This window comes from Pteropus alecto, unplaced genomic scaffold (assembly GCF_000325575.1).
Source record: "Pteropus alecto unplaced genomic scaffold, ASM32557v1 scaffold86, whole genome shotgun sequence".
NCBI classification, from domain to species: domain Eukaryota; kingdom Metazoa; phylum Chordata; class Mammalia; order Chiroptera; family Pteropodidae; genus Pteropus; species Pteropus alecto.
In genome coordinates, this window is record NW_006442109.1 from 29,919,740 (window position 1) to 29,928,946 (window position 9,207).

The window sequence follows — 9,207 nt, forward strand, 5'->3', positions numbered from 1 at the left end:
ACTTTGAGTCACCTTTCTGGAAAGTCTAGGATGCTACCATCTCTTTTATCTCTCTCTCTTGCCCTTGTAATGCCCTTTGTACCACTTATATCACTCTACCTAGGTTAAAAATAGTACTTTTCCTAAAGGTTAAGAATAACACTTTTATTAATTAATGCTGTTATTTAAATAACAAAATAAAACATGTAAAATTCGTGTGTTTTATAAATATTGTTAATATTTTATAAATAGAATTAATATTAATAAACTTAAATAACAATGCTATGAGATGGGCACTATTATTATCTCCATTTTATAAATTAAAAAACTGCGAAGGGTAAGCTAAATTTCCTTTACAGCCAGTATAGTGAGTAGGAAAGCTGGTTTTAGTTTTTTATTTCCAGACTCTTTGTCCTTGTGTCCCTCACTGGGAGGTGTTATTTCCTCTGGAAAATATCCTCTTTCTCTCTCTCTCTCTCTCTCTCTCTCTCTCTCTCTCTCTCTCTCTCTCACACACACACACACACACACACACACACACACACACATACACACACACACACACACACACAGAGTAAAAAAATTATTCTGACACTTAAAAAGTTAAGGACGACTTTTTCAAGACCCTTGCAACAGGGGTATTGTGGTAGGGAAGAGAGATCTGGCTCAACTCCAAACACACCCAGGACAAGTAAGGATTTATCACCAGGAAGCAGAATTAGAGGATCCGTAATGGAAAAGTACTAAGAAGAGATATCAAGGGAAGGAAGATTCTTGCTGAAGGTAGGCCAAGGACTTAGATATCAAAGATGGGTGATGAGGAACTTGATCAGATATCAGTGGTAGAGGGATTCTTGCTAAAATGACTTAGCAGGATTCTTGATAAAACTGCTCTAAACAGACCTGAGACAGGTCAAGGGCCAAGGTCAAGGCCTGGGTGAGAGGAGGGTTCAGAGAGAGAAGCCTGACTAAAGTTTGGTCAAGGAGAGTTTTTGACAACACGCACACATGCACGCACACACGCACCAGAATTACCCTCCCACAGCCCCCCAGTGTCATTCCTTTTCTAAGGAACTGGGGCAAGTTAGTGGTCAGAACGCCCGAGTCTTAAATATTGCCTCCCCCTTGCTCTACCTCTTCATCCTTGAGCCCTAGGATAGGTAAGGATAAGTTGAGCAGGCATTCTCCTTTTCTTGGAACTCCCTGAGAAAATGCTGTCATGTGGGGAAAGGCAAAACAGAACAATCATTCCAGGCCCATCACTGGCACCAGGCCTCAGTGGGCCCAGCCAGGTGGAGGAAAGGCAGGAAGGCAGGAAAGATAAAGCCAGCATGCTGCCCTGTGCAGGTTTCAAGGAGAACTAAATGCACATTTTAACTGGTTTTCAACTACCCAATGATGTTGCAAGAGGAGAAAGTCGTGCTAACCGGTATTTCCTGCTATGATTTCAAAGGATGTGTAGCACCCCTGCAATTGAAGCACACAGTAGGGTCAAGAAAACCCAAAAAAACTTTGAAGTGAGCAAAACAATTATTGAGTATCCTTTTGGTGGAATGCTAGATGTCTGGAGGACCCTTCCAGGGTAGTCGGATGCATTAGGGGTCTGTGCCTTTATTGGTCCTCAACTATTTTGCAACTCTTTGGAGACAGACTTCAACTTGTGGAGAACTGATAGTCATGCCAATGATTCCTGTTCATAAAAAAGCAAATAAATTTTGTCCTGTGAAATTACAGTTAATTCCCACCATATGATACAGGCTATTTTTGCATCTATTAGTAAATTAAAATCAGCATTTCTGATTGTCTATATAAATGACTGGTCTTTGGTTTTCCTTTGAACTAACTGTAATATTTCAATATAAATGAGTTAAAATATTTGACATGTGTTCATTCTACATTTGTGCGAGAGTCATTGTTTTACCTTTTTAGAAAATTATTCTCCAAGAATAGAGGTTCCAAAATTTGATAGCTAACAATAAAATCCTTTCTCACTCCTCTGTTCTCAGCTGTGACCCTAAAATTAGACCTGATGCCAGATCATGCTGACTCTCAAAAAGAGATGGCTTTAAAAAGTAAATAAATAAAGTTTTAAAAGTTTCTTTCCTTGAAAGGGGACTAGGACTCATAAACCATCTTTAATTTGTCAGTAGAGACTTACTGGGGCTCTGAGGCTGCACCTCAGGGCCAACAGGAAAATATCAACTAGCAGTTTCTGTCCCAAGAAAGGATGTGAGGAGTGTGTCTGCAAGTATGCTTTGTGTATGCTAGACCTACACTAGGGGAGCTTGGACAAAATCTTCTTAAAGAGAGAGGTGGAGAAAACTAAACTAAAGAAAGCAAGAGAATTTTAACTTAGATTACTTAAGTTACTTAAGAAATGGGATTTCTTTAGTTTTTGATACAGTCCCACTTACCTACTTTTGCTTTTGTTGCTTATGCTTTTAGTGTCACATACAAGAAATCATTGCCAAGACCAGTGGAATATTTTTTGGCCTGTAAAAATAAGGAAATCCTGCCATATGTAACAACACGAATGAACCTGGAGGATATCATGCTAAGTAAAATAATTAACTCACAGAAGGACAAATACTGCATGATTCCATTTATATAAGGTATCTAAAATAGTCAAATGCATGGAAACAGTAAAATGGTGGTTGCCAGGGGCCAGGGAGAAAGAAAACAGGGTTGCCATAGGTATAAAATTTCAGTTATATAAGATAAATAAGTTCTAGGGAATTGCTGTACGACACTGTGCATATAGTCAACAATACTGTATTGGACACAAAAAAGTTTTAAGAGGGTAGATTTCATGCTACATGTTCTTGCTGCAACAAATAAGTAAATAAACCAATTAATTAATTACCGTAACAAGCAACAAACTTTGCAAAAAAAAAAAAAAAAAGAACTAAGACTCTTTAGAACCCAACTTTTCTCTGTAATGTTATTAGCTCAAACATGACAACATAGACCAGAACGTGGCTATCATGATCAGAGGGTGGGCACCGACATTACTGAGGAGCTATTCCATTCCATGCCCGTTTCTGGTCTCCTTCATCCTACTTTACAGAAGAAAAGGATCAGAGGCGTGAGCAGTACCTGGCCCACCATCACACAACTAACTGCCCGCCTCCCCACACCTTGCTTCTCTCATGTCCCTGCTCTTCACTACAGATGAAAGCAGACCAGAAACACCACCACCAGGGCAAGTAGACTTGTGTCATTAAATAAGAGACAGAAAGGAGCTCCAAGGATCAGCTGGTTTCCAAGCATGGTCCCAAGACCACCTGCATTAGAATCACCTTGGAGAGCTTGTCAGAAATGCAGATTCCTGTTCTCTGCTCCTAAATAATTCTGAATTACTTGGTGATTTGTAAGAACTTTAAAGTTTTTAAGTCATTACATTTTAGTACAAATATCAAGAAGATAGGGGGCATGTTGCTTATCTTCCACAGGCCTTAAAAACCAGTCATGGCAGCATCAGAACTGGGCTCAGGTATCCCTACCTGCAGGCTCTCCCCATCGTGCCCACTGCCTCTGAGGCTCAGCTAATGTAGAGAAGCGAAAGCAGCTTGGTAAAAGTGTTCTGCTCTTCACCATCTGTTTACCATTTTCAAACCATCTGTTCTTTCTCATGAGCTGTTTTGACTATTAACTCACTAGAGGGTGATGATTAGAGCTGGATTCTGGACCTAGAATACTGAGATTTAAATTCTGACTTTGCCATTTCCTAGCTTTGAATCCCTGGCCAAGTTACTTAACCTCTTTATGCCTCAGTATTCTCATCTATAATAATAGCATTTACTATTATTGTGGTGAAAGATACACTAATTAATGCAAATTGTGACGGTTTAACTAACAGTTTGAGTTGTGAGAAATCAAATAATACCTAGGTAAAGAATTTAAAACAGAGCCTGGTATGTGATAAATGCTCAGTATTAACTGTCACCCTTATTATTATTGGTTTCTCTCCTATGATTATTCCTTCAGAGAGGAGGAGGGTTTAGCAATTAATTTAGTTATCATAGGTGTAACCCTGAGAGGCAATTGCCCAGCTACAATCTTAGCCCATTGGCCCTTAACTCTTTCACTTGCCCATATCAGTCAAGGTCACTGTCCTTGAAGTTCTTCCCAGTTTCAGGTTCAGTGAGAACTGAGCTAGTGCAGAACCCTATGAGGCAGGAACCCAATCGTGCCTCTGGACTATGGTGTATATCATTGTAAGTTACTTTTCCCTTGGTTAGCTTTTGGTAGAATTAAAGGTGCATTTTATATTCCATCCTCTGACAAAAATTAGAGAGGCATCTACTAAAACCTACACAGGCTCCTCAAATATGAAATCTGAGATATCCCCCTCTCACCTCAATTGGATCTTGTTCTTATATAGCCCACCCCAGCTTTCCTCCCAGATCCCCGGTTAAGGGACTCTCTTAGAGTGAAGCTAAGATTAATTCAGCACAACGTGTTGCAGAAAGAGAGAACTAGATTTCCTTAGCATTTATAGCATGAATCTTGTCTTTTTTAAAAAAGATGACATTAAGAAGTGGTAACTACCAAACCAAAGTCTGTCATTTAAACAAAGAGCAAGCGTTACTTACGACAGGGCTGAGTGTGTTGAAGTATGCCCTAGAAATGAGAATCCCTTTAGATAATTACTCTTCTTGCTTTTAAGAGAACTCATGAGACTCACAATGCACACTGTGTTGGAAAGTCATTAAAACTGCTGGAACATGTCATTTTACATTGTTCCTTGCTACAGAACTCTTAAACAAACCAGAGGTAGCACAGATTGGTAAACATCATGAGTCTCTGAGATGCTGCCTACTTATTAAACAACAAGTGTGTGTCCTATGATGTCCTGGGCACTAGAAACCACAGGTGACATATGAGACTGCTCTGAATGGCCCCTTGCTGTCTGTCTGAATTGGAGTAAATAATGCAAATCTCTTTGAAGTTCAGTTTCCTCTTCTGGGACATAGGGAGTGTGCTTTCTTTAGGTGTAAGTTATAGAAAAAGCATGACTCGAGAGCTTTAACAATTATGGGAAGTCCCATTTCATATAATAGCGAGTGCACAGTTATGCCAGGAACCAGGGTACCTACCTGTATCTGCTTTGCTTGGCTCTGACCTCATCCCTCTGCGTTGGCTTCCTTAACAGCTGTAGAAATTCCAGGCAAACATCCAGACAGCACAAAGTCCAGAGTAAGGAAGAAGGATCTCTTTTCCTGTGTGTCTCTTTTTCATCAATGAGGAAATCTTCCCCGACCCTCTACCCCCACTCAGCCAGGCTTCCCCTCATGCTTAAATGGGGTCACATGACCACCTCTGAACCAGTGGCTGGTGTTGAATACCATAATTGGTTTAAACTATTCAACACTTACCCCTGGGCTGAGAACAAAATTACTTCCCTAAGAACAGGATGATAGGAGGACAAACAATTAAACACTACAGCAGGACTTTGCAGACAAGGAGGAAGCAGTAGCTGGCTGGAGAGTAGGCAACAGATAGTGTTTATTACACCACCCCACCAAATTCTTGTGGTGAATAGATGAGATTGTGGGTTAAAATGGCCCACTCAGTGCCTGGCACATGGGGATAATAATAGCAGGTGACTTTTTGGAATGACAATTTACAGGGACTCTCTGATTTAATTGGTACCCTGTGAGGTAGGCACTATTATTATGCCCATGTTACAGATGAGGTGACTATAGCACAGCTAAGTTAAGTAACTTGACCAAGGCGGAGTCTGCATTTAAACTTAAGCTGTCTGACTTCAAAGCCCAACTCTTATATACCCATTCTCTCAGGTTTACCGCACTAAAATGGTAGTCCATTCCATCACCCCATCTCTTCTTTAATCTCAAGAAATGTGTAAATTTTGAGTTCAATGAGATTCACACAAATGAAAAATTAGAGAACAGTACAATATAGCAGCTAGCGACAATCTCAGTAGAATAATAGAGGGAAGAAATAACCAATGTGCTGAGTGCAGGGGAGAGTAGGGGTGATGCTGTCAGAGAGGCAGCAGGAGCTGGGCTCGGGGGAGGTGTGAGTTTGGGGAGGCAGTGGAGAGCATGCCAGATTGGTGTAGCAGCTTGTAATTTGCAAGAATAAAAAGCTACTCTTATGTGACTTGAGCAACAAGAGAGAGAAGCACAGCAGAGCTGCAGGCACATTTGACTTTAGGAGAGACTCTGAAGGTTGTTTAACCTTGGGCTTATGAGCTGCATTATAGCAGACTTCATGAGTCATAAAACTTTTGTTCAAAGGAAACCCAATCCCACTGGTAGACTCTAGAATTTTCCTAATGTTCTCTTGTAACTACTGTAAATGAGCCCCAATGTAGAGCATCGTAAACTTCCAAGATATTGGTGGAAGGCCTGGAATTTCCCCGCCAAAGCATGGCAAGATCTCTTGTAGGTCTAGGTTGGAGGAAAGGTAGTGCTAGAGTTCAAACTCAAGATAACTATGTACGTATCCCCGTCTCCCTCAGCCCCTTATCTCCCCAAGGACTACACCTCTTCAGTTTGGGTGCCCAAGTCTCCTGAATGACTAGAAATTTGGATCTAAACCTCACATTCTTATGAAGAGTTCCCTGAGTTTCTCGCAGAGGACAGTAGACTGTTGAATCCTAGATGGTATTTCCCAGAGGAATCTGACATGAGAAAGAGAGTTTCTCTTTATATTTCACATCACTTCCTGTAGCACTAACTTTCATGCCAAGAAAGGACCTCTAAGGACGAGTTCTGGGCAAGGTTTCAGGTCATGTTCTGTTCCTAAATTGATGTGTTTAAATTGAATTGATGTATTTATATCTAGAATCTTGTCTATTGTCAGGTTCTTGTTCATCATGTTTTACCTTGTTTCATCTCAAAATAACTTCCCAAATTCCTCCGCAATATGATAGTTAGGCAACAGGTAACTCTCTAGGTTAATACGGTATATCCAAGTTGGGGAAGGATGGTGTTTGGAGTCAGAGACTGAGTTCCAGTCGCACCATTGTCACTCACTGCTGGGGCCTCTGGACCCAGGACTAAACTTGCAAGGCAAAGACCTCATGTGCAGGACACCACAATGCCCATCCTGACTGAGTGAACAAAGTATGACGAAGGTACTTAGATTGTTGCTTGGCACATAATTGGAGTTTTAAATATTAATTTCTTCCTCCCTTCTATCCTTTTACCTTTATAGGGGGGCGGGAGGGAAGCTTCAAATGCAGTAAAAACAAAATAGCATTTGTGTAGTTTTCAGGATGCCTGATTATGCCACTAAGTTACTGTGTGCCCTGGGATGAGACACTTACCTTCTCTGGTTCTCATCTACAAAAAGAGGAAGTTGGATCTGATATTCCCAAAGTTACCTATATAGCTAAAATTATATTTTTATTATACACTGTCTATATTCCCCAAGTTCTGAGTCACAGGAATTCCCCCAATTTATCTGTCATATCCAGGCTCCAGAGTCATCTCCCTCAAGCGGGTGTAGCTCCGTTTCTTCCCTTTCGACTTGGCCAGCAGGATCCCCTGCTTCTGACCTGTTGTGAAATGGCTGCTATCTAAGATTAACAAGTGTCTACTGACCATTTAGGGAGCAGGCACCATGGGGACCCAGTGATATGATCTCAGACCCGTCTAGACACCTAGCAATTCAATCAAAGAGCCTGATAGCAAAGATGTCAGTAGAAAAGAATATGAGGTCACCTCGCCCTTGGTTTGCAAAGTGTGTGCCTTAGAGACCTGGAGGTTCCTCAGAGCCCCTGGTAGCTGAGGGGATGGGGAGGCAGAAACAGACCAGCCCAGGCCCATTCCATTGGAGTGGGTTCATCTCTGATCTACTTACCTTCCAGGTTTCTGCTGGAAGAGTCTACTGGCTAAAAAGAACAGAAAAAAAAAAAGCTTGCAAGTCACCAATTTCATCTTATCCTTTCATTTTACAGATAAGGAAACTGTACCTCATACTTTAAAAAAGCTTCAGAATGACTCCCATACCCTTTAGATCCAGCAATTCTACTTTCAGGTAAGTTTTATCCTAAGAAACTATTTATGGATTTGTGAAAGTTTCAAGAAGATTCATTATACTATGGTTTAAAATAGAGAAAAAATTGGAAACACCAGCAAGGGAAGAGTAATTGAACAAATATTGGTACATCTTCAAACATAGAATACTTGGAAGTTCCATAAATCATAGAAAGAAATAACTTGTATAAAAAAACATGTTTGTAATATATTGTTAGGTGGAACACACACACACACACGTTTGTTCTGCCTCTAAGGTCTCTATTCTTTTCGTAAGAAGACTTTCTGAAAGCCTCTAAATGTGGCATCATTGTGCCCACGGTCATCTACAGTCCATCTGTGGCATTCACATGTCCCTTTCTCTCACCAGCTCTCTCTCATGCACAACCTCTACTACTGCTACCATAAGAATAAGCATTCCCATGTGACGCTGCTACTCCCAGATGCTTCATTGCTTCCTTTCCTGGTACATCGGAAGTCTGCTGGGTTCTTGGCAAAAACAAGTAACTCTGAACCACATTTTTCCCTGATCCTAAAGTAGCCCTGTACGTGCCCAGAGCCACATAGTCATTCTTAAATGGTTCCATCCATTTCTTTCCATTACTACCTATCCAGCTGGTCTCAAGTCCAGTTCTTCAGGCAGAACTAGACTAGACATCACAGAACCTTTTGTTCTCTCTTCCTGCTTTTAACTTTCTCTCCTCCCACAAACAAACAAACAAACAAACAAACAAAAAAACCCTCCTCACTATTCCTCAATTTATAACGATAAACATTCTATGTACATAAATGGAGGCAAATGGATGGTGAAATGCGTTTTGAGGTTGGGAAGGTGTGATAGGCAGAATAATGCCCCCACCCCAAATGTCTATCTCCTAATCCCTGGAATTTGTGAATTTGCTAATTTACATGACAGAAGGACTTTGCAGGCGGAGATGAAAGATTTTGAGATGTGAAGATTATCTCGGTAGGCCCAGTGTAATCAGATATGAGGCAAGAGGGACAAAGTCAGAAACAGGAGGTGTGATAATGGAAGTAGAGATTGGAGCACTGTGTTTTGAAGATGGAGGGAGGGACCCGCAGCCAAGAAGTGCTTCTAGAAACTGGAAAGATTGAGGAAAATGATTCTTCCCTGGAGCCTCCAGAAGGAACTTAGCCCTGTCAATACCTTGCTTTTAGCCCTGCAGGACTCATTTCGGACTTCTGACCTGCTGAA

The 9,207-nt window shown here is 41.0% G+C and overlaps 1 long non-coding RNA gene across 1 annotated transcript in view; it reads left to right on the forward strand.

The window, feature by feature from the left end:
* Positions 1-9,207, forward strand: part of LOC107196290 — a 106,497-nt gene that overhangs the window by 91,112 nt on the left and 6,178 nt on the right. Inside the window, exon 3 of the long non-coding RNA XR_001517681.2 lies at positions 7,913-7,992. This is a non-coding gene — a long non-coding RNA (uncharacterized LOC107196290). The remainder of the gene's footprint in view (positions 1-7,912; positions 7,993-9,207) is intronic.